The sequence below is a fragment of the Macaca mulatta genome, chromosome 4 (genome assembly GCF_049350105.2).
Source record: "Macaca mulatta isolate MMU2019108-1 chromosome 4, T2T-MMU8v2.0, whole genome shotgun sequence".
NCBI classification, from domain to species: domain Eukaryota; kingdom Metazoa; phylum Chordata; class Mammalia; order Primates; family Cercopithecidae; genus Macaca; species Macaca mulatta.
In genome coordinates, this window is record NC_133409.1 from 70,392,454 (window position 1) to 70,419,170 (window position 26,717).

General features: G+C 42.1%; 1 protein-coding gene across 8 annotated transcripts in view; it reads left to right on the top strand.

The window, feature by feature from the left end:
* The first annotated feature begins 375 nt into the window (after positions 1-375).
* Positions 376-26,717, top strand: part of ESR1 (estrogen receptor 1) — a 436,798-nt gene continuing 410,456 nt past the window's right edge. For 6 of the 8 annotated variants that reach the window (XM_077999571.1, XM_077999568.1, XM_015137107.3 and 3 more), the window contains exon 1: positions 376-508. The gene's annotated coding sequence lies outside the window, so the exon portion shown is untranslated. The remainder of the gene's footprint in view (positions 509-26,717) is intronic. The other 2 variants (XM_077999567.1, XM_077999562.1) reach the window with 2 other exon arrangements.

Below are 26,717 nucleotides of genomic sequence, written 5' to 3' on the forward strand. Positions count from 1 at the left end.
ATTTTTAAAATAGACTTTTAAGAGCTGTTTGTATTAAGAATATTAAGGCTTTGTCCCTATAATTAGTATTTTTCAGAATATCCTTTCTAGGTACAGTTTTTCAGTTCTAGTGCACAGAATGGAAACTTGTTACCTGCTATACCACATTTTCACTAGGATGTGATGTATTTATCACAAACAACAGTATTGGTCAACATTTTCCCTCGCTGTGAAGTGCACATTTGACATCCTTTAGAAAAATTACTGACGGTTTTGAGACGATTGTTTTGTGCTTTCTTTCAGTCAACGTAATTTTCCCGAAAGCAGAGATGACTCTTCCAGACATGCTAACAATGCCTGAACAAACTGTGTAAGCTTAGTCCAAAAAAAATATTTGATTAATAGATTTTATTTTGGTAGATTCTAAGGTTCTAAGCAGTCAGAGAAATAATCGCAGAGCCTCAAATATCTCCAAAATCTGATACCAATCCCTTTGATTGTGAATTATATTCTGTAGCTACCAAAGAAGGTAAGTTTTAATTTTTTCTACTCTATTAACTTTCTCTTGGGCAACTGAATATTAAGATGACTATGTAAGGAGGTTATCAGACCAAGGCCTCACACATCAGGATAAAAGCACATGCCATAGAAAGAACATTTGTGTCTCACAAGGTGATACCAAGGCAAGGCTATGGGATATATATGGGCACAATGTTGATATCTTCAAAGACTTAATACATAGTCTGGAGGTTTTCAGAGATTTTAATTTATAATGACAATCTTTCAAATTAGGAGAATTTTTGGACTGTAAAGTTAGCCAAACAAGTCTTCAATGATAAAAAACGTCTATATCTTACACAGGGGGAATACATTTTTTGTTCGTTTTAATTTTTTCTCTGTCTATTCATACAGGGGCATCACATGTCTTTATCATTAAAAACTCTGATTTAGATAGACAGTTGTAGAGAAATTTAATGTGTGAGAATTTAAAGTTGTTTTATAAAGATGTAGCAAAATACAAATTTAAGACCCACAGCACCAATGAAAAAGGGAAATTAATTAAACTAGACAACTTTTATGGGTACTACCCATTAAAATTAAAATTTTAGTCATTGTAAATTATATTACATTGTAACAGTTTTCAATCTGTTGTCAAGTTGAATATTTTGGTTGACAATTGTATTTCACAGTTGTTCACACTTTGCATAATTTTCTAAGGAAAATGAGTCCCTTGGGGAGAAAATTGTTCTAAAATTTTGTTGTTGGATAATGTTGCTGCACTAACATGATTTGCTGAAGTGGATCTACCATGTGTGTTTAGGTTTTTGTTCTTTACGAAATGTGTTGGGTGAAATTTTCCATAACACTGGTGAACTTTTCATGCTAATTTTCCAGTCCGTCAGTTTAAATATTATGCATTTTTTCCTGCGAATCTATCTTGAATCTGAAAAGGCCCCAGAAGGAATTAGCATGAGTCCAGAGTAGATGGACTGCAAATGTTACTCATATTTCAACATGTATCCAGCTTTCAGAAATAGCTTACTGAAATCAAGGTTGAACCACATGAAATTTTGGGGTTTTTTTGGATGTAAAAAAGGTTAAATATTGACATTTTCATATCATCCAATCTAATATCTTCCTCTAGTGAGGTTCTGGCAAAAAAAAAAAAAAAAAAAAAGTATGATGACCCAAGTTGTTCACTCTTTTAAGCTTTATATTTCAAAATATTTTTAAAATTTAAAGCCATATAAGTGCATCCCAAAAAACATGGGAAAATTTTGTAGGCTACTTTTGTTTACTGATTTTTCTTCTATAGATTTATTTTTATGCTATGCCTGACTCTCCAATTAGATTTTAGTCATCCAGGAAAGTACAATTGCTTGTACTTCTAAGCAATTCTCCCATCACCTGGACATTAACTGCAGCCCACACTGCAGTGTCTTGACTGCAGTAGGCACTCAGTAAATATTTATTGATGGTCCTGATTATGGGATGATGAAATATGCTAAAGGTAACTTAAACTTTTGTCAATAAAACTGAGTTTCAGGTTAGTTTGACCTTTTCCGTATCTCTAAATATTTTCTTTCATGTCATTTTTGTGAAATAGCTCACAAAAGTACTTATTGATTCTGAAATCCTTTTCCCCTCTGGTATTCCTGAGCTATTCTCACACACAGCACACCAGTGCCACCGTTTGCTGTTTTGGTTAAAATCATTCTCATTAATATTCCTCATTCAGTAAAAATAGTTGATTCTCAGTTATAAATATACACTTCATATTGGCAATGTGGGATGGAAAACAAAATGATGATATTGACTCCATAAGATAAACAGCAGTCTTTAGAATAGAGTTTGGTGCATAACTGTTCTAAATGTATCAAAGTTATCTCATTTAATCCTCCCACACACCTGTGGGAAGAGAGTATTTGTCTTGCTTTACAGATAAGGAAGCTGAGGCTTAGAAGATTCATATGTCTAACTAAGATCACAGAGCTGGTAAATCAGCCAAGTTTGAGTCTAAATCCAGGTTTTAAATATCATATTACATGTAGGCATAGATAAGCAAGAACAGGTTTTCCTGAAGATGGCCAGGCTAAGGCTTAGAAGAAGGAAGCTCAAGGAGACTAAACCAAGATATGCTAAGGCAAGTTTTTTTGTTTGCTTGTTTGTTTTTGAGACCGAGTTTCGATCTTGTTGCCCAGGCTGGAGTGCTGTAGCATGATGTTGGCTCACCACAACCTCCGCCTCCTGGGTTCAAGTGATTCTCCTGCCTCAGCCTCCCGAGTAGCTGGGATTATAGGCATGCACCACCATGCCCAGCTAATTTTGTATTTTTAGTAGAAACGGTGTTTCACTATGTTGGCCAGGCTGGTGTCGAACTCCTGACCTCAGCTGATCCGCCCACCTCAGCCTCCCAAAGTGCTGGGATTACAGGCATGAGCCACTGCGCCTGGCCTGCTAAGGTAAGTATTAACCATTAGAGATGACTAGTCCCAGTGACAGGTCTTTCCTACTGGGAGTCAGCCAAGAGCTCCCCACTTTTCTGGTTCCGTTGTTCCTCCTGCAAAGTTCCATTCATAAAGTGGTTTCCCATTTGATTGTCCAATGATGCAAATCTCCAGTCCTTTATAGCATTGAGTTTCTCATGGCCTTTTACCGTTGAGTTTCTCATGGCTAATGAATGCTAATGAATTGGTGTTCCCATTTATCTATAGGATTCCATGAGTCAGCCTCTAAAAGAAGGTTCCACTCCCTCACTGTGGGTACCGTCTGGGAATTAGACCCTTAATAGGAGTAATTCACCAAGCAATGTCTTCTGTAATAACGCTCCAGTCTCACTGAGAGCTTTCTATTCAAAACAACAATCTAAAGGTCTACAGTGTGACTTTCAACTAAACTGAAAAAAGAATAGAAAATGAATGTATGTGATGTACACATTCATTCAACTTCTTATCCCTAAAATTCATAGCAGATTATGACTGATCATTAAAGCCAAATTAAGGAGGCAAAAGGTATAAAACAAAAGGAACTATCAGGCATAATAGTCTTTAAAGTAAAACATTACTACTGACAGTTGCTTGTGTGAAAGATATCTTTATTTAATATGGTAAAAAGAACACAGGAATTGCTGGCACTTACTGTATGTCCATTTTATGTCCATCTTAAAATAGATATGCTGGTATAGTCATCAGATTAGCACTTTAGAATTCAATAGTTTCAGAGAAATCAGAATGGACATTCTTTACATGTGCTCATCTGGCAGGAGAATTGAACAAATCCTTTCTATAGGAAAACGTAAAATTCCTAATAACTCCACAGGACTGTATGACTTGGGCTGGCAACTTCAGTGAATACAGCAGAGTTTGGGCAATGGGAAAGGGTACAATTGTGTTCCTAAACTTTTAACTTTGCGAGGCAGTGACTTTATTTCTTCTTCATGATTTTGCAGTGAGTTCAGTACAGCGGTTAGTTTCAGTACAGTTCAGTGGCTAAGCTTTTGAGAGGTACAGTTCTATGTTCTAACTCAACTTCTACCACTTGTTAGAAAGTGACTCTTGTCAAACTATTGGCCCTTTCAAACCTCAGTTTCCCCATCTGCAAAACTTTATTCATGTTGTGAGGGTTAAATGAAAAATATGTAAAACTCATCAAAATTTTAAGCACAAAATACCAAGTCTCAGCACAATACGTATAGTAGGAGTCCAGCCATTAAAATTCGAAACAGGCAGAAGCAAAAATATTTTGTTTAGAAGTACTTGCATTTTCTAGATCTTTGGTTGGGTGGACAACATATAGGTGTTCTTTTTCTTATTTTTTTTTTAAAGCATACATATATGTTATGTAGACTCTTCAGTATGTATATTTAACTCACAATAAATATTTATAAATACAAAGAAAGATATGACATACATATGCATACACAGTGGTAAGCCCCAATACACTGCCTCATTTCTAAATGACTCTAACATTTGTAGGACAGTGGTTTTAAACCTTTGGCCCTCATTAGATACTCTGGGGAGCTTGAAAATATATGCTGATGCTTGGGCTCCACCTCCACACATTCTGATTTAATTGATTAGGGGTTCGGCTCAGGCATCAGTATTTTTAAATAAAAGCTTCCCAGATGATTCTAATGTGAACTTAAAATTGACCAATACTGGGATGACTTTAAAAGAGCGAGTGCAATAGTCACTAAACAAAATAGGAGGCGATGTGTCTCAAAAACGGTAAAATTGTTTTAAAAATTATAATACAATTAAAAAAATGTAATACAATTATTTAGAAAATTCTTACAATTTTGTGTTTTGAAAGCACCATGTGGATATCATGGGGAAAACCAGAACTTTGTTAGATTTGCAGTTTGGTATCGTCTCCATTTTGCAGTATTTTATTCAGGAGATGCAGGTGGGAAGTGGACAATTGCCTATAAGGCCATGCTTTGCACTGGGGTGTCCAGATGAGAGGCAAGTGGAGGGTAGAGTTTAGCCTGCATTCTATTCCCCAAGGTACATCTCCTGGTGAGGGGTGGCTTCTAATCAGAGGAAGAAGTCCTATGTCCTGTTTCCTAATGCACACACAGGTTCCACAAGCCCTCACTTTGTTCCCAAGAGCATAGCTTTTATTTTGGTGCTGAAGACTGCTGAATGTCACAAAATAATTATTCCCAGCACAAACAAATATTCACAATAGTTATGTGCACAACCTATTTGAGCAGTGATATGTTTTGGCTCTATGGCCTGTTTGGGCACTGATATGGTTTGGCTCTGTGTCCCTACCCAAATCTTATCTCAGATTGTAATCCCCATGTGTCCAGGGAGGGACCTGATGGGAAGGGTTTGGATCATGGGCGTGGTTTCCCCCATGCTGTTCTCGTGATACTGAGTGAGTTCTCACGAGAGCTGATGGTTTAAAAGTCTTTGGCAGTTCCCCTTTCTCTCCCTCTCTCTCTCCTGCTGCTGTATAAGACATGCCTTGTTTCCCCTTTGCCTTCTGCCATGATTAAGTTTCCTGAGGCCTTCCCAGCCATGTGGAAGTATGGGTCAATTAAACCTCTTCTTTATAAATTACCAAGTATCAGGCGCCAAAACCAATGAGAAGGGATGCTGGCCAGTGGCACACAGCAGGGTCCTGGTGTCTCCCCCACCATTCAGCCACCACTCGGCCAGGTGTGAATGTATTAACTATTGCTGGAGTGAGGTGAAAGGAGGCAGTCCTGCAGAGGGGCCACCGCCACTGGGATGACACAGGAGGGCACTCAAGAGACTCAACTTAGTGACTCTATCAACTGGTGAAAATATTTAGATATTTTCACAATCAATATGGCCTTGCTGGTATAAACCGGGTGATTATAAACTCTCTTGCCACCTATCACAGAAGTCGAAGTTTCATCATTTCTTTTCCTGTATTTGGTTTATGTGCAACGATATAGATTTATTTTCCAGTTCCGGAAAATAATCATGGTTAATACTGACCAAGAACTGATCATTTCCTTTTCTCTTTATACCAACCCTTGGGGTAGTACCATTATTAAATGGGGGAGGAAACAGAGGTTAAATAACATGCCTCCAATCAGTAGTGGGGAAATGAAAGAATCAGGATACAAAGCCAGATCTGTCTGGGTCTTGGGCCCAGCTCAACATCTGTGCTCTACTGCCTGGGACTCCTGCTGCCAATTCTTTCTACCTCGTCATCCCTCTACCCTGCACCAGCAAATCCACACGGTGAGATGAAGAGAAGAGAGGCCCACAGGCGAGAAAGTGGCAGCAGCAACAGAAGATGTACCATGAGGAAGTTCTGGGAGGTTCTGCCCCTCTTTCTGAGAATGGGGGAGAGACAGAGCTGAGTTACAACTGCACTGCTTCTTAGCTTCTTAGTTTCTCTTCAGAATTAGTGGCAAAGAAGAGTTTTAGAAGACTTTAGCATGTATTAAACGAAGAATTTTGTTTACAAAAAAATTGTGGATCGTTCCCATGCTCGTCTGGAAAACTCTTGTTAAACTTTTGTGCAGCTAGTAAATTAAATCACTGTTTATTCTATGTAGTGGAAAGCATGCTTAAACTCTAACTCAGGAGACCTGATTCTAGGAATAGTTAAGCCCGAGTTCACTGTAAGCTACTTAAGTTATCTGTGTCATTATTCTAGTCTATTACGTGGAGGGCTTGGGCTGGTTTCTTGGTAAGGTGGGATTTGGCTAAATGCTCTTGGATACATTGCTCGCCTCTTTGAACCTCAGCTTTCTTTTTGGTGATTATTTAATTGCATGTGAAAACAAAAATAGGGCATTTCATATAATGCCTGGAATGGCACTGAGATTGTCTCCACTACAGTAAGGAGATGGTTTAGAAATTAGCTAATTTATTAATTAATGGCCTATAGATCTTCATGTAGGTTGGTACTTCAAAGTCCCGTTCATATTGATCATGTTCATATTTATCTATTCATCACTTTTGTTTCACAATCTCTTTTTCTGCTGAGATCAACTGAGATTTCTAGAAAGTAGTCCTATTGTCAGCACTTTGCCCAGTGCATTTAATAAGAACTTGACTAGCATTGACTCAAACAGTTCTCTCAGAAGCGCTGGCACCTTTTGTTTCAATTTTTTTAACCATTAACTGCCCATAATAATTGAAGCATGAATGCACTTTCTTTGGATTATGAAACAAATCAATCACAGACATGGGAATTAGGTGTGTTCTCTTGCTTCGTTCAATTCCATGCATTTTTTGGTTTGAGCTTTCACTGTGTCCCCAGAACTGTGGTTGGTGCCTAACAGTGGCCCCACAAAGTACAGCTTTATATTCAAGGAGATGACAATCTTGTTGGAGGAAAAACCTTACACACAGAACAAATAGGGAACAATGCAAGGGAAACACACATCGCAAGTTTTGGTTGTCCCTATTTTATGGCTGCGCTATGAAACAAAGCACCTGCTGTTCCTGAGAGGGAAGGGATAGGATAATAATTACACAAAGGCGAAATGAGTTAATCCGAAAGGGAACATTGAGCATGTCATTTTTCTATTGAAGTGCTATTATTCGGTATCGGTTTCCTTTGGTGGTGGTGGTTTTTGATTCCCTCTGCCCCGGACCTTGTTGTTTAAAGATATTCTTTCTATGAGGGATCTTGGATGCATTTTAGCAGCATTTCCACTGCCCTTTGTTATATAGACTTTGATGCCATTCCAGGTACATCACATTCTTGCTAGGTGAGTAAAGGTAAGCATACTTAGAAGTCAAAACGAAAAGACTGAAGTGGTGACTTAGACTTGAGAAATTATAGATTCCATGGAGAAAACTGTATTTAAATCACAAGACATGCTGAAAACTCACATTGCCACCTGTTGGAAGTGAACTCTGCTTTTACAGGTTACTAGGAGAAGGTCAGCCTTCTGTAAAAGCAAATAAACAAGGATACCATTACCATAGTTTCAAGCAATACAAATTAAGAACTGAACATTGATACTGACATGATTTTTATTTATTATCTGTGACAGAACCCAGTAGCTTATTGAAAAACTATCACGAAAGACATCACTAAGAAATAACTATTTAAAATAAATCAGGATATAATGAGGATGAAGCTTTAGATAACACAAAAAGGCAATTTCTGTTTAGACTGAAAAATAGCAGGCACAGATATATCTTTGACAGAGTGACCTGCCAGAGTCCCTACTTTCCAGCCCATCTGATAAAGGTCAATGATTGAACACCCAAACACGTTGATACACACAGCACCTGCCTGATGAAAACAGTTAGCAGTGTGTTTCTCAACCCGGAGTGCACTGTTTTCTTAAAGTTTTAAAAACAATAATCTAAATTTCCCTATTCCATGAGTAAAGTTTTGCTTTTTTCTTTTTCACACTAAACAGCGATCCATGTTTTAGCTGAAAGTCAATTGAGAAAAATGTATTGTGTCTGTGTTTTTCTTGCTTTCTTTTAAACACCTCTAAAAGAACTTTTTCCGCTTCCTGAATTGAGAACGAGGTAGGAATGAAAGACTGAAATGGTAACTCTCATCATCATTTTATTATTATGACAAGTTTGGGTTTACGAAGTAAGTATTTTCCCAATTACTGCCTCCAAATGTTAAATAGGTAGATAACATGCCAACTTTAACTGCAGTCCTTTAACTGTAATCCTTAAAATGTTTTTTGTAGTATTACTATCAGTATCCTGAACAGAAATAGCAGTGATAAAAATCAAATCAAGGTTTGTGAACACCAAAATTCCATTTGCCTGTGTGTGGAGGGTGGTTTAGGATTAGTAGAATTAATATTCTTTGCAAACGGCTGCACCTAGCATGTTCGCCTTCAAGCCCTGGGACTGCTCTAATTTTCCTGGCTTGAGAGACTTCCATTAAACAAGAAAATGAGGTGGGAAAGATCAGAGAATTCACAGGGTAACGGGGAATTGGACCCGAACCGAGCTTCATGCAGTCCGCAGATTTTTTAAGTGGTTTGTTTTTTAGAAGTGTTTGTCACGACCTCTAAATCATTGTTAATTTCATCGTTAAACTGGCCTTAGAGAGATTTTGTTTTAAAGAGACAATGCAGTTAGAGGACTGTGATCTCTGAACTCAGAAGCCCAGAACTCCGGAGCTGGAAGCCACCAGACCCCAGCAAGAGAAGCTCTTGTCAATCTGGAGCCGCACATTTTGACCGTGTGTGCACAGCCTCCCATCTGGGCAAGCCCTTTTCTCTCCACCACTCCACTCCACAGCTTCTGTTTCTTTTTTTTTTTCGCTGAATTCATCATCCCTGCCTTTCCCATGCCAAGATTTAAAAGGTTTCAAATACTTCAAAAATAAATTATTTCTAAATCACCTCAAGATGACTTACATATAATGTTTTATTACATTTTCCCAAAGCAGAATGGCATATTAGGAAATGATTTTATTTTCATCTATATTTTCTCTTAGGAATATAGAGACATTATCTCAAATTATTACTTCAAAGAGACAGAGACAAGAATTTTGCACGATTCTAGTTCTCAAATCATTTTAGGTATTTTATTTCATTTTGCCTAAATCTCTTAGACAGTTATTTCCTCCTATCACTTAAAAATTACATTTTACTTGGGCAGGGCCTAAAGAATGACATTGAAAAACTAAGAAATTATTGGGAAAAAAATTCCCTTAGCACAACTATCATGATCAGAAGAAATTGGCTAATTTCAGTGTCTTTTCTTTGGGCTCTTCATAGAAAATTGTTGAAATGTGTCTTCCATAAGTAACTGGCATTCTGAAATTGATTTAAAGCTGTAGAGGGGAATTGAAAAAATTAAATCTTAGGTTTGGAGATATTTTAAAAAACTCAACAAGTTCCATGCCCAGAGGAGTCCAGACACTGACCCTCTTTTTCAGCTATTAGAGGTGAGGGAGAAAAAGTTGTGTGGTTGGTGTGGAGAGAGAGACACACACACTTCCTTTAGCCATCATCCTACTAAGGCCTTTACAGCACATTTTCTTGTTAATAATCCCAACTATTTCTATAGGGAAAAGTGCATGTTCCTGTTCTCTGGTAGAGAAGGGCCACCCAAGGAAATTAGGTTCCTGGTGAATAAGAATGACAGAAGTACCCACAGCTCCTGGGCCACTGGTCTCCTCCATCCAGCCTCCACTGACCTTGCTGGGTCCACTGCAGTTTTCTTGACTTAACTCTATGAGCTCTCTGTTCCTTCAAAGTACTGGAGCTTCTGGCCTTAGTATATCTGTTTCTGCAGCCAGAGCACCTTCACTGAGAAGCTGACCTCTACTTGGTTGTGTTCTTTTTTTTTTTTTTTTTTTTTTTGAGACGGAGTCTTGCTCTGTCGCCCAGGCTGGAGTGCAGTGGCCAGATCTCAGCTCACTGCAAGCTCCGCCTCCCGGGTTTAGGCCATTCTCCTGCCTCAGCCTCCTGAGTAGCTGGGACTACAGGCACCCGCCACCTTGCCCGGCTAGTTTTTTGTATTTTTTAGTAGAGACGGTGTTTCACCGGGTTAGCCAGGATGGTCTTGATCTCCTGACCTTGTGATCCACCCGTCTCGGCCTCCCAAAGTGCTGGGATTACAGGCTTGAGCCACCACGCCCGGCCTACTTGGCTGTGTTCTTACTCACCCTATTGGTACCTCTTCCCCCTCCCCCTCCCCTTCCTTTCCCCCTCCCCCGCCCCGAACATATAGCTGGCAGCAAGTGTTGCAGAATGAATGAAGGCAAGCATGAATGCGCATGTTGGAGGATGAAGGTTCTGTTTTTACTCTCAGTGCACCAAAACCCAGCAGAGTTAAATAGTGGAAGGGTTCTTAAGTGCTCAAGTGAGTAGATGGAGGTCATAAGGCAAGCTGAGTGGGAAGGGCTAGAAGGAGAAGAAAGGAGAAAGGGAAGGCAGGAGAGGAGAGAGGTGGGGAAAATGGAAGGGTAGTTGGAATGTCATAGAAAATTAGAGTTAGAAGAGGAGAGTTAGTAGAAAACAGAGCTAGAGTCAAAAACAGAGTGAGAGAGACAGAAATTCATAGATTTTCTGTCTGGCCCAGATCTCATTAGATAACTAGAGCCTTCCTTCTTCCTTTGGGTTGAATGGTCTTTACTCATTCTTTATGTAGACCATCTTTTACTTCCACATGCAGTTTGTGTTTTCCCATAGACACCAATACTTTACATATCAGAACACTTGTCATTTTATTAAAAATTGTTTTTTATTAGTTTCTTTTCCCACTAGACAGTCAACATCATGGATGCAGGACTGTAGGGTCTATCTTTTTCATCACAGTAGCCCTCTCACCTAGCACAGTGAAAGTTGCCAATAATACATTGCTAAATATTTGTTGAAAGCCTAAAGCTCTGGGCAAATAATTTCAATTTTCCAGATTTCAGGATCCCCATTTGTGAGGGAGCTGGGCTATTTGATACCTAAGACTCCCCTCCAGCAGTGGTCTTCTATAATTTTGTATCTACATGGCTTCCTGTCTGATGCCAGGAACTTAAGATTTAACTCAAGAAGACAGGAATGTTGCCTGTAAAGACCCTGAAGATCTTGTAATCCAAACTGTGACTGCCTGGAGACTGTTTATACAGGATCTTGAATTGGGCTAGGAGAGTGCAATGGACGGCAGTCCCAGTCCTCATTTGCAGGGAGAGGAAAGCAGCAACATCATTTCTATGGAAAGAAGGAGTTGCCCATAAATCTACTGTGGACATCAAAATATGCTGATGAGCCATTGCAAGTTCATTTCAAAGGGATTTCAGATACAAGCCTGCTCCTTCAGAGTGAGGAGGAAGAATCATTCAGGAAAGAGAGAAATTATGTGCATTTCATATATTGCTGCATGTACATCTTAATCAGTCAGCAAATATTAAGTGCATTCTTGGGCAAAATGCCAAAGGGATGAAGAGAAAAATCAGACTTCAAGGATCATATAATCTGATTGTGGAAGAAAGGCATATTCATCATGAAAATGTAGCAAAGATGTTAAGTGAGTGTCTTAGTCTGTTCTGTGCTGCTAGTAAAATTACCTGAAACTGGGTAATTTACAAAACAATTTATTTCTCATGGTTCTGGTGACTGGGAAGTCCAAGATAAAGACACCAGCAATTTGGTTGTCAGATGAAACTTCAGTTTCTGCTTCATGCATGGTGCCTCCAGAGGAGAGGAACACTGTGTCCTCCTACGGCAGAAGGTAGAAGGGCAAAAGAGGAAAAACTCTCCTTTTTTTTTTTGAGACAGAGTCTCGCTCTGTCTCCCAGGCTGGAGTGCAGTGGCACAATCTTGGCTCACTGCAAGCTCCAGTCTCCTGGGTTCATGCCATTCTCCTGCCTCAGTCTCCTAAGTAGCTGGGACTACAGGCACCCGCCACCATGCCCAGCTAATTTTTTTGTATTTTTTAGTACAGACGGGGTTTCACCGTGTTAGCCAGGATAGTCTCGGTCTCCTGACCTGGTGATCCACCCGCCTCGGCCTCCCAAAGTGCTGGGATTATAGGCATGAGTCACCACGCCCGGCCGGAAAAACTCTATTTATCAATTCCCTTTATAAGGGCACCTAATTTCATTCATGAAGGAAGGGCCCTCATGCCTAATCACCTCTTGAAGCCCTGCCTCTTAGTACTATCTCACTGGCAACTCTTGAGTTTTGGAGGGTACACATTCAAACCATAGCAGTGGGATAAGCCAGACACTCAGGTTTCCTATGGGTCCTCCCCATTTAGTTTTCCTAGTTAAAGATTTAAAAGAACAGAAATACTACTTTCTGCTGCATCATTAGAGAAAGGGTATTTGAACTTGGCCTTTGAACATGGCAGTATTTGGCCACTTAGAGATTGGAGATGGCATTCCAGGTGGAGAGAAGAGCAAGGAGAATGGAGAACACTTGACATTTATGAGAATAGTGAGGGTTCATGTCAGGTTACATGAAGCTGACTCATGACAAATTAATTTGGAAAGGCAGGTTGTGACCAGGCTAAAGGCACCTGGACTTTGCTCTAGAGGAAATGTGAAACCATTGCAGATTTCTGAGCAGGCTGCTGGCCAGAGCTGGGCTTCAGGGCGATTCACAACAGTGGTAGGGAAGCTCTTTGGGAGCTGGGAATCCAGGGGAGAACACAGCAAGTGAGAAAGCAGCTGCATTGAGGCCCAGGCTGGGGTTGCTGGTTTCTGGAAAGGGGATAGTGTTGGGGGAGTGGGGAGAGGGGTTAAATGTGAGCTTCTGAGGAAGTACAGGAGGGGTGAATTTCACCATGGAGAAGGCATTCAATAACAAGTCTATAGAGAAGTTGAGGAAGGTGCAGAAGTAAAGGACAATCATGTACTCAAGAAACTTGCTCAAGAAACCTGAGGAGGCAAAAGCCTGATTCCAAAGTGTGAGGGCAACAGCACGCCCCGGGGAGGTGGGGTATCAAGTCCAAACCAAAGGGGAAGGGCAGGGACTCAGGTGCTGGAGTGTTTCAATGTGGATCTTGGGGTCGGCACTTGCTTGCTGGGTGACCTTGGACAAGTTACTATGTGGCCTTAGTTTCTGTAAAATGGAGATCATGATGATAACCACTTGGTAGGGCTGTTGGAAGGATGGAAGGAGTTCAGAAACAGAAAGCTGCCAGCACAGAGCCTGGCCTGTAATAAGCAGTCTATATGTTTGCTATCACGAGGGTACTTTTTAAGAACTTTAGTGCAGATGAGTATAAATGAGATGTGGAGTGAGTAGCAGAATCAACGCAAGGTTGTTCTTGTAATGGATGAGAGATTGTAAAACATATTTGCATTGGGGAGAAGGCCAGATGGGAGAGGGAAGAAATGGAAGACACAGAAGATTTGTTGGAGGCAAATTTAGATCCAGGACAAAAGTGGGGGAAACTCAGTACTGGAGGGAGGAAAAATGGCCTCACTTTGCACTTGGAATAGCATCTACTTTCTTTACCTTGTCCTCTAAAGCCCTCCAGGGCCAGCCTATGGCCTGTTTCTTCTGCCGTAACTCCTCCATTCTCCCCCACTGCCGTTTGCACATCTTGCATTTTCTCAGAGCTGTTAAGATGGTCGTGTGGCTGGCCTTCCTCTAACTAGCCCGTCTTCCTGCAGAGCCCTTCCCTCAGCTTCTTACTTGGCTGAATCTGTTGTCTTACCCAGCTCTCACTTTAAATTCCGAAGTCCTTCCCTAACCATCCGGTCCAAAGTAGCCATTCAACATTCATTACAATACCTGTTTTTCCATCATTACATTGCATTGGTCATCACTTGGTGAATTCTTGTTCATTTATTTAATTGTGTGCTGCCTGTCTCTCTTCACCAGCATATAACCTTCATTACAGCAGAGACCTTTTGCCTGGTCATCACAGTATCCTTGGCTCCTGGAACATGGTAGAGGCCCAGTTAAATGTTTGTTGAATAAATAAATGAATACATCTTTCTGTAATATGTGAGAAAAGTGGGAGGCAAGTCTAGGTGAAGAAGGCACTTAAAAAAATTTTTTTTTGAGACAGAGTCTTGCTCTGTCACCCAGACTGGAGTGCAGTGGCGCGATCTCGGCTCACTGAAGTCTCCACCTCCCGGATTCAAGTGATTCTCATGTCTCAGTCTCCTGAGTAGCTGGGATTACAGGCATGCACCATCACACCTGGCTAAGTTTTTTTTTTTTTTAGATGGAGTTTCACTCTTGTTGCCCAGGCTGGAGCGCAGTCATGCTATCTCTACTCACCTGCAATATCCGCTGCCCAGGTTCAAGCAATTCTCCTGCCTCAGCCCCCCGAGTAGCTGGGATTACAGGCATGCACCACCATACCTGGCTAATTTTGTAGTTTTAATAGAGATGGGGTCTCACCATGTTGGCCAGGCTGGTCTCGAACTCCCGGCCTCAAGTGATCTGCCTGCCTCAGCCTCCAAAAGTGCTGGGATTATAGGCATGAGCCACTGAATCTGGCCAGAAGAGAGATTTTGAAGTGGAAAGGAGTTAGAGGAAATTGAGTCATACTTAATTTTATCGAAAAATCGTGAAGTAAAATAATATGTAGAAAGTCAGGGGGTGAACTTCTGGGTGTATGTATTCAATGGAAATAAAATCAGTGTCAAAGAGATCTCTGCACCCCCATGTTCACTGTAGCATTATGCACAATAGTCAAGATACGGAATCGACCTGAGTGTCCATCAACAGATGAATGGATAAAGCAAATGTGGTATGTCTACACTGTGGAATACTATTTAGCCTTAAACAAGAAGAAAATTCTATCATTTGTGACAATGTAGATGAACCTGGAGGACATTGTGTTAAGTGAAATGAGCCAGGCACAGAAAGACAAATCGTGCATGATCTCACTTACATGTGGAATCCAAAAAAGTTGAACTCATAGACACAGAGAGGAGAATGGTGGGTTGCTGGGGAGGAAATGGAATGGGTCAGAAAGAGGAGATATTCGTCAAAGGGCACAAGGTTTTAGTTAGATAGGAGGAGTAAGTTCTGGAGACCTATTGTGCAGCGTGGTGACTGTAGTTAATAATGACGTACGGTATACCTAAAAACTGCTGAGAGAGTAGAACTTAAAAGTTCTTTTTAAAATTTTTATTTTAGGCTGGGTGTGGTGGTTCATGCCTATAATCCCAGCACTTTGGGGGCCGAGGTGGGCAGATCACCTGAGATCAGAAGTTCAAGATCAGCCTGGCCAACACAGTGAAACCTTGTCTCTACTAAAAATACAAAAATTAGCCAGGCATGGTGGTGGGTGCCTGTAATCCCAGCTACATAGGAGGCTGAGACAGGAGAATTGCTTGAACCCAGGAGGTGGAGGTTGCAGTGAGCCTAGATTGTGGCACTGCACTCCAGCCTGGGTGACAGAGTGAGACTCTCAAAAATAAAAATTATTTTAATTTTTATAAATAAAGACAGGTTCTCCCTATGTTGCCCAGGCTGGTCTCAGACTCCTGGGCTCAAGCGATCCTCCCGCCTTGGCCTCCCAAAGCACTGGGATTGCAGGCGTGAGCCACTGCACCTGGACAACTTCAAAGTTCTTACCACAAAAAAATGATAAGTATGTGAGGTGGTAGATATGTTAATTAGCTTGATTTAATCATTTCACATTGTGTGTATGTATCAAAATGCCACCTTGTACCCAAAAATAGATGCAGTTTTTATTTATCAATTAGAAAAAAGAGAGGGGACTATAGGCATGCACCACCATGCCAGGCTAATTTTTTTGTATTTGTATTTATTTATTTATTTTTTTGAGACAGAGTCTTGCTCTGTTGCCCAGGCTGGAGTGCAGTGGCACCATCTTGGTTCACTGTAGCCTCTGCCTTCCAGGTTCCAGCGATTCTCCTGCCTCAGACTCCTGGGTAGCTGGGATTACAGGCACACGCCACCATGCCCAGCTAATTTTTGTATTGTTAGCAGAGTCTGGGTTTCGCCATGTTGGCCAAGCTGGTCTCAAACTCTTCACCTCAGGTGATTTGCCTGCCTCGGCCTCCCAAAGTGCTGGGATAACAGGTGTGAGCCACTACGCCTGGCCGTTTTTTTGTATTTTTAATAGAGACGAGGTTTCACTATGCTGGCCAGCCTGGTCTCGAACTCCTGACCTCAGGTGATCCACCCGCCTTGGCCTTCCAAAGTGCTGGGATTACAGGCGTGAGCTGCCATGCCCAGCCCTAAACCTTTTAAAAAAATATGTTTTAACATTCTTTGTGCTCAAAATCATGATCAAATTTTTTTTTTTTTTTTTTTTTTTGAGACAGAGTCTCGCTCTGTTGCCCAGGCTGGAGTCCACTGGCGCGATCTCGGCTCACTGCAAGCTCCGCCTCCCGGGTTCATGCCATTCTCCTGCCTCAGCCTCCTGAGTAGCTGGGACTACAAGCGCCCGCCACCACGCCCGGCTAATTTTTTGTGTGTTTTTAGTAGAGATGGGGTTTCACCATGTTAGCCAGGATGGTCTCGATCTCCTGACCTCGTGATCCGCCTGCCTTAGCCTCCCAAAGTGCTGGGATTACAGACATGAGCCACCGTGCCCGGCTTCATGATCAAATTTTGTAAATGGTTGATTGATAGATGAAAAAATTCTCTAACTGAAAGACATAAGGATCAGTATATGATCAGCAAATGTAGATACATGAATATAATATTGATTCACTTCTAAAAGAAATATGTTGATGTCTCCCACTATAATTAAATTTAAATCAAGTTCTTGAACTTCTAAATAGTTTTTGCTTTATATATTTGGCTGCTTTCATGTTTGGACCCTTCACATTATTAATTATTGTACCTCCTTTATAAGAGTGTACCATTTGTAGTACATAATATCTCTATCTTGTTTGGTCAATTTTTCCACAACTAATCAAAATGCCTTGGTATTAATGTGACTCTTTTTCAAAGTAGCGTGGACAATTTTGCTCTCATCATGTAGTCCTGGGTCTTTGGGTTTTATCTTTCTAAGAGTGTAGACCTCAATCCTGAGTTTATCAATATAATCTATAAAAAATTCCAAATGAAGCCAGGCATGGTGGCTCATGCCTGTAATTCCAGCACTTTGGGAGGCCGAGGTGGGAGAACCACTTGAGGCCAGAAGTTTGAGACCAGCTTGGGCGACATAGCGAGACCCTAACTCAACAACAAATTAAAAAACTACTGGATGTGGTAGTGTGCAAATGTATTGCCAGCTACTCGGGAGGCTGAGGTGGGAGGATCACTTGAGCCCAGGAAATTGAGGTTGCAGTGAGCCATGATTATGGCATTGTACTCCAGGTTGGGTGATAGAGAGAGAGCTTGTCATTAAATAAAAGGACATTCCATATCACTTTTTGCCATTTTGTATGTGTTTACACATCTATTCACATTGTACTTAATTTGGAATTTACAACCAAGTGATTTTCCTCCATTATAAAAGAAATTGCATCACTTTCTTTCTTTTTTTTTAAATTTTACTTTAAGTTCTGGGATACATGTGCAGAACGTGCAGGTTTGTTACATAGGTATACATGTGCCATGGTGGTTTGCTGCACCCATCAACCTGTCATCTAGGTTTTAAGCCCCACATGCATTAGGTATTTGTCCTAATGCTCTCCCTCCCCTTATCCCCTACCCCCCAACAGGCCCCAGTGTGTGATGTTCCCCTCCCTGTGTCCATGTGTTCTCATTGTTCAACTCCCATTTATGAGTGAGAACATGCGGTGGTTGGTTTTCTGTTCTTGTGTTAGTTTGCTCAGAATGATGGTTTCCAGCTTCATTCATGTCCTTGCAAATGATATGAACTCATTCTTTTTTATGGTTGCATAGTATTCCGTGGTGTATATGTGCCACGTTTTCTTTATCGAGTCTATCATTGATGGGTATTTGGGTTGGTTCCAAGTCTTTGCCATTGTAAATAATGCTGCAGTAAACATACGTGTGCATGTGTCTTTATAATTTATAATCCTTTAAATTATTTATAGAATAATTTATAATCCTTTGAGTATATACCCAGTATTGGGATGGCTGGGTCATATGGTACATCTAGTTCTAGATCCTTGAGGAATCGCCATACTGTTTTCCATAATGGTTGAACTAGTTTACACTCCCACCAACAGTATAAAAGTGTTCCTATTTCTCCACATCCTCTCCAGCATCTGTTGTTTCCTGACTTTTTAGTGATTGCCATTCTAACTGGTGTGAGATGGTATTTCATTGTGGTTTCGATTTGCAAGGAAATTGCATCATTTTCCACTGAGCCTAAGTTGCAGTTCCATTCTGCCTAAGACCACCAAACTCAACTCCCCCATTATTATACCTTCTGGATGTCAGTGCAAGTTCATGGACAAGAGAATATTTGTAAAACCTCATTGGATTTCTGTTGAGAAATGCTTTGTTTTCAAAAGGTGAAAAAATGTAGATATGTATTTTCAGACTTTTTATTTTTTAATCATAGCACTGAAATTCTTTGATGGTTTATGAAAACAGATGTTTTTCTCACTCCTAGGTTACTTTTAAATGTATAATATGGAGTTGAAGTTATTAATAGAAATAACTAAGGAGGAGAGAGAACAACACTTGTACTATTGAGTATCTGCATATTAGAAGCAAGTGCTGTTATATTGCCAGACTATATAAAATAACAAGTGTTTATAGTGCACTGAATGAATGTATGGTTTAGAAAACACTACTAATTACATGCGTATTCATTGATCTATTCACTAAGCACTCACTGAGGGTCTGCTGTGTACCTGAGTCTAGCCAGAGGCTTGTGGTGGAGAGCTGAGCAGGAATCAGGTCCAAACTTATGTTCCTACTATTTCTTTGGGTGTGAGTGGTTGGATGGTAGGCTCAGTGGTCTTGGATGCTGAAATTTATTCTAATAAGTTTCTGAGCTGCTTCACAAACCAAGAGGGTTAGGGGAACTATAGCTGAGTCATCTCCTTTTCCTCCTCTTCCTCTTCCTCCTTCTTCCCCTCCTCCCCACCGTCTGTTACTACTATTATAGGAAATTTGAACTGAAATGAAAAAAAAAATCAGTGTTACAAAAGTGGTCGCTTTTTGGAATAGCTCTACACTTACACAGTGTGTTCTAGTGATTAGAAAAAAAAAAGCCATCATTTTAGGCTAGATTTTTCAGAATGGTCACAATGCTACCACTGTTTTGCACTTACCTTAGAAAATAAAGTCCTTCCCCTAAGTTTGATCATTTACTTGTTAGCATAATTTTGTTATTAAACATTAAACATTGTTAATGAAAGTCAAGCTAGGCTATGGTGAAACAAAATTAGCAAAATTCGAGTTGATGCCGGAAACTGGTGAAGCCGCGATAGATTTAAGGACCAGTTTGCCAGGTTACCGTCTGCAGGTTCTGCTATGGACCAGGTGGGGGCAGCAGAGAGCTGGCTGTGGTCTCCACAAGGGAAGACCAGCACCTGCCTGTAGATTCCAAAGCACAGGTGGAGGTGGTAATGAGTTACGAGGTAGGTCAAGGTTTGGACTGCATCTGAGAAGGGAGGAAAGCAAGACAGTTAGAAACACCATAAAGATCAGACTGCAGAGGAAGCCAGAATGGAAGTAGGACACAGAACTGGTGTAAGTCAAAGAGCAAAGGTGCAGGGGACACAGGGAGGCCAGGTTGGACACAGGGAGGGCAGACAGGAAGTGCCCGAAGGGGGCCAGCCTGCTTCACTAACGCACCTTCCAGTACCTTCCCAACTCGGTGAGCCAGGTCCATACTTGGTCCTGTTTGGTCTTCCAAGGGCAGTGGCTATGAAGGGACAGGGATGTGAGAGACACCAGCCATCTCTCTCTCCTGAGCTGAGATATTAATAATGAAATTTCCTCCTCTATGAAAAATACTGAAATGAATGGAGAACACTCAAGAATTTGGTAGCAATCAGGGTGTGGTAGTGAAGGTTGCCTGGGCTTTTCCTTCTGGTTCCTGCAAAGGACTAAGGTCCTCAGCAGCCTCTGTCCATCTTTTGGGAGATTTTTCACAAGGAAATATAGTTCAGTGCTCCTGTTTATTTAACGGCCGGCTACACTTGAAACATCATGCTCTCCCTGTGTGGTCTTGTCAAAATTATTTTCAAATGGTGCTAATTAGCAGACCCAACACATGGGCAGCCCTCCTTCGCCAGACTTGGCACCCTTGCTCGCTGCATTTAGCACCCCTTGTGGGAAGGCATCCTGGAGATCCCTTTTCTGCACCCTCTCTCCATCTACTCCTTCCCACTCGTGGAAGCTGCCTCACCAGGGAAACTGCTGTCTGATAAAGAACATCAACAAGTCCTAGCAGATGGCTGCTTATCTCAAGACACATATATTCACCAAAATACTAGCAGAAGAAAAAGCTGTGTTTGGATGGTCCCTTAGAGTTAATTATAACATGTTCAAACTGTGTAAGGCAATTTGGAGATGGAGACAGAGTATGGAGAAAGAAATCAAAGGGAGAATACCCAAAAGAGTATTTGGAAAAGAAGAAAAATGTGTTCTTTATACATATATATCTATAAAGATGGGGGTCTCACTATGTTACCCAGGCTGATCTCGAACCCCGGAACTGAAGGAATCTTCCTGCTTCAGCCTCTCCAGTAGCTGCAACTACAGGTACCAAGCCGAGCAAGAAGAAAAATTTGAGTTAGGCTTTAGAACGTCAAACTAAATCTCGGATTTTCTTGAGAAAGTGGATAGAAAATTTGTGGTTAGAGATGACACCAGGAACAGCTGGTTTCTACTCTTAGCTATGTCTGGGGCAGCTTGACCGCCACTTTGTTGATCACATTAATTTACCTCTTCCTGCCTTTATTTCCCTTTCTGTAAAATGGGAATTAACGTGCTTGATGACAATATCTCCAAATGATTTTTAAGGCAAGAAGAGAGAATGTTACTGACAGGCCTGTGGTTCTCTGGGTGAGAGGATCACTGTGAATTAATATGCACACAGAGCCTTTTATTAATGAAGCTCAGGGTGTCTGGTTTTTCTTGGAGGAGTAAACATCCACCCAATAGTATTCACTCAGTTTGCATTGTTCTGTCACACTGTTTGTAAATCTTTTGAGTGATTACACAGCATTTGTTCCCTATTGTTCATAATACTCTTTAAAAAACTGACTATAGGACTCCGGTCCCCACTGGTTTGTTCTTTTCCACTTGGCAAAAGTTGATTGATTTTATTTTTCCTTTGGCCTGTGCTTCTTGGTGGCTTGAAATGAACATGGTTTTTTTTTTCCTGTTTACCCCTTTGCCCACATTGTCAATACTAGAGTCGCCCTGGGAAGCAGAGTTTGCAAAGGGAGGAGGGTTTGGTATAAATTTGGAAGATTGTATTGTTTCAGATTTATTTTCTCAAATGCTGAAACTACTTCTCAGAGATTATTCTTCTTTACTCATGAAAACTCACACATTCTCTCAGGTGGTACTGTTAAACATGTTAAATCTGTAAAAAAATTACTAAAAAAATGTTAAACAAATGGAATGAAAGAAGCAGGAAGCAAGCGTATACACATGGTGGCCTGAGCAATTGGCTGTCATGGTTTGGTTTGATTATAGGTGTGTGAGGCATATGCATGGTGTTGCATGGAACAGATGGATAGAAATGGTAAAAAAAAAAAAAAAAAAAAAAAAAAAAAAAGATGAATCCAACCTAGTGCTTTTCAATTCTCCTTGCACATGAGAATCACCTGGAGAATTAAAAAAAATATATTGATGCTGGCTGGGCATGGTGGCTCATGCCTATAATCCCAGCACTTTGGGAAGCTGAGGTAGGTGGATCACTTGAGAACAGGAGTATGAGACCAGCCTGGCCAACATGGTGAAACCCTGTCTGTACTAAAAATACAAAAATTAGCCAGGTGTGGTGGCACACACCTGTAATCCCAGCTACTTGGGAGGCTGAGGCAGGATAATCTCTTGAACCCGGGAGACAGAGGTTGCACTGAACTGAGATCACACCACTGCACTGCAGCCTGGGCAACAAAGCGAGCCTCCGTATTAAAAAAAAAAAAAAGTTGATGCCTGAGTCTCTCCCCAGAAATCAGAACATCTGTGGGTATGGGTTCGGCATGGACATTTGTAAAATCTCCTTAGCTGCAAAGCCAGAGTTAGGAACCACTGACAACCAACAGAAAAATGCTTCTAGAAGTATCTCCAGGGAAGGAGTCCTAGCCTAGGATCAGACACCTGTCTGGGTTCAATACACACCACTGGGTTTTTTTGCTTTTTGAGATGGAATCTCACTCCGTCACCAAGGCTGGAGTGCAGTGGCGCGATCTCGGCTCACTGCAATCTCCACCTCCTGGGTTCAAGTGATTCCCCTGCCTCAGCCTCCAGAGCAGCTGGGACCACAGGCGCATGTACCACAGCGGGCTAATTTTTGCATTTTTGGTAGAGACAGGGTTTCACCCTGTTGGCCAGGATGGTCTTGATCTCCTTACCTCGTGATCCACCCGCCTCGGCCTCCTAAAGTGCTGGGATTATAGGCATGAGCCACCGCACCCAGCCACCACTGGGTTTTATAAACTCTCAGTAGGCCTCTTCTTCTGGCCTGGTCCCATGCTATCTGACCCTTCTTGACATTCAAAAAACAGTATTTTTGTTTAGTTGAACTCCAGGAACGTGTAGGATACTAAGAAAATGTTGAGAAGTGGCATTAAACAGAAGTATGAGTTGCCTTCATTAAAATTGCAGTGATCTTTTTCTTACCAAAGGTCCTGACCCAGTTGTGGAAAAATTGTTTCTTGAATGTGGGTGACACATCTGTTTCATATCTCCAAGGCTATGCCTCAGAGCCAGCTCCTCTGTGTGATTCAAAGGATGCCACGTGTCCCACATGTGGCCTGCTTCCTTCTCTTAACATGGCCTAAAAGTCCCTTACTGAACTCCCATTAGCTTTGTTTATTTATTTTTGAGATGAACCCTTGCTCTGTCACCCAGGCTGGTGTGGAATGGCGCAGTCTCGGCTCACCACAACCTCTGTCTCCCAGGTTGGAGCAAATCTCCTGCCTCAGCCCCTCAAGTAGCTGGGACTACAGGTGCCTTCCACCACACCCAGCTAATTTTCGTATTTTTAGTAGAGACAGGGTTTCACCATGTTGGCCAGGCTGGTCTCGAACTCCTGACCTCAGGTGATTTGCCTGCCTCAGCCTCCCAAGAACTCCCGTTAGCTTTGAAAGTAAAAGCCAACCCCCTTTGGCTGGCCCACGAGGCCCCACACACCTTAGCATTCCTGTTACCTCTTCCACCTCCTCTCCTAGCTCTGCCCTTCGCTGGTGCCAATTTGGCTGCACTAGTGTCCTTTTTGTGACGGCAGCTGTGCCTGGGACACTCCAGTATTTGCACTTGCTATTGTTCTGAGCTGTTATTGTCCAGAATGCTCTTCCAGCAGTTAGCTACTTGTCTCCTCTGAGTCTTCAGGTAGCTGCTCAGTATCAGCTTCTCAGTCACCCTGTCTGATCACCTGGCTTATAAGTCCAGTCCTTACCCTTGTACTCCCATCTCTAATCGCTGCTTAATCATCACCTTAGCACTGTCACCATTTGACTTTCTTTCTATATATATTTATTGGTTAGCTCGGTTGCTTCAATAAATACCATAAAGTGGGTGGCTTAAAGTCAGACATTTATTTCCCACAGTTCTGGAGGGTGGAGATCTAAGATCAGGGTGCCAGCATGGTCTGGTTCTGGTGAGGGCCTCTTCCAGGTGCAGACAGCCACGTTGCTTTTTTTCTTTTCTCTTTTTTTTTTTTTTTTTTTTTGAGACGGAGTCTCGCTCTGTCACCCAGGCTGGAGTGCAGTGGCGCCATCTCGACTCACTGCAACCTCCACCTTCCGGGTTCAAGCGATTCTCCTGCCTCAGCCTCCTGAGTAGCTGGGACTACAGTTGCACACCACCACGCCCAGCTAATTTTTATATTTTTAGTACAGACAGGGTTTTGCCACATTGGCCAGGCTGGTCTTGAACTCCTGACCTCAAGTGATCCACCTGCCTCGACCTCCCAAAGTGCTGGGAGGTCGTGAGCCACCACACCCGGCCAGATGGCCACCTTCTGTGTCCTCAGGTAGCAGAAAGAGATCAAAGAACTCTTTTGTTTCTTTTATAAGAGCACTAATCCCATCACAAGGCCCTGACCTCACGACCTAATCGCCTTCCAAAGGCCCCACTTCCTATTGCCATCATATTGGGGGTTTGGATTTCCGCATAGATTTTGGGGGGACACAAATCTTTCAGTCCATAACAGTCATAGTTGGCTTCTCCCTCGTTCCACTAGAATATAAGCTTCCCGAGGTCAGGGATCTTTGTCTATTTTGTTTACAGCTATGTTCCTAACACCTAGAACAGTGCCTGGCACATTGTAGGTGCTCAGGAGATAATTACTGGATGAAAAAAAATGAACGGGTCTCCTCCTTAACCCCTGAAATCCTGTTCGAGTCGCCGGGTTTGCCTTGCTCCACTGGGATCAAGCCCTGGCTTGGCGTCCTTGTCTCCCAGGGGTAGACTTCCCGTCTCTGGGAGGACGCGAGGCTCTCCTGGCCGGCTGGTTGGCCTCCTTACCTGTTCTGCCTACTCAGAGCCCTGCCAGCTGCCTGGGACGGCTGCCGGGCACGTCCTTGTTCCTGCTCAGTCAGCCAGGTGGGGCCGTGGTTTGGACCCTTCACTCATTCTTCTGTGAACCCACCTCTCACTTTCCCCTTCAAGAAGCACTCCGTGGCCCCCAGCTCGGCTTCTGAAATTTGGACGCATTGGTCTAGCCCAGTCTCGTTTGCACATCCCTTTGCATGATTCTTAATTATATTTCGGGCTGGCTCTGCGCAGTAGACTATAGAAATAATGATTGTTTCTGGGGTTGCGCTGGAGTGTGAGAAGGTGGGGAAAATGCCTCCGGACGATTAGACCAGGACACTCTTGAGATGACTGATGAAACCTACGGCAGGAGCTTTCCACGCTCCTGATGGCGGCAGGGGAGGGCGGTGCGCAGGGGTGGGGGAGGCGCAGGGGGAGCTGTTGTGGGTCCCGTGCTAGTCAATTCTCTAGCTTCCCAGGCGCCTTGATCTTGTCATTTAGAAGCCTCTGGAAGCACAGGGACTGTGGAAACTGGAAGCTGTTCTTGGACTATTTCGCAACACTTTTCTCCAGGAAAAAGGAAAAAAAAGGCTCATTCTCTTCGTCCCCAATGTTACATAATCGAACATTTCCCGTGCTGGTTGAAATGAATATCCTCTCTTTGCCTGAATAAATAATGCACAGATTCTCCGGGACAGGCTGCTTCCTCCAGGCCGCCGCTTCCAAGGGATCCGGCCGCTTTGTGGGTTTCGTGGTGGCCCACAGCTGGACGCGGGGCCAGGACTTCCTTCTTGGTGGGGGCGTGCTTTCTGCCAAAATGTCTTTTAAACGTCTCAACAAGTAGCAAACAAGGCCCCACCTGCGACAGTTGCAGTGATTCCGGAAGACCTGCTCACCACGAGGTGCTGGGGTCGTTTGCAGCTGGCAATCTCCGGTGGCTGCAGTTTAAATAAATCTCCTAAGTGCAGAATCACCACACAAGGCGCGGAGAAGCTGAAAAGTCAAAACATCTGGAGTTACAAACACTCACAGGCGTATCAGCTGTCTGCGTCCCCATAGGAAAACTGTTTATCGGATGCTTCAGTATTCAACCCTTTATTTCCTAGCACAGGTTTTTAATTTTCACATGGAGTGTTTGATTACCTTCCCATGCCCAAGTCACTCTTTTCATAGCCTGTTGTTTAATTTGGTTACACCTTTGTCTTTATTTCCTTTGCTTTCCTATATGAGAAAAATAAATGGCACCCTTGAATTGCATGGTAGAGGCTGACGCTATTCCAGGTGCTCAGGTTGGCCTTCCCATCTTTGGTTTCCTTCTGTAGGAAGATTTATTGGTATAAAGGGAAGGACAGAATTGGATCTCCCTGGAGGGAGGTTCATGTGTTTCTTATTCTGAGCTGCCCGGAGCTGGTTCACAGCACAACTTGATAATTGCTGAGTAGACCTAAAGTTTTGAAATTCAAGATCTCTTTGGAGTTTTACAAGTAAAATTTCAAAAATAAGAAATGACTGTCCCAATTTATTTTAGAAGAAAGGTGCAGCTTGTAAACTTTCATGAATTTGGTAAAAGGGGGCTAATTTGAAAAGGAAAACTAATAGGCAATATTTACAAATTGTGAAAAATACCAGAATAGTATACGTGGAAGAGTATTAGACATTCCGTTTGCAGTGGTAAACCCATTCGTTTGGTTCTGAATCTTGTTTAGACTTCCTTAAGAATCTGATGAAGTTTCCAGAACCTTCCTTCAGAAAAATGCACATGTGTTTATGTACCTAAATGTTTGGA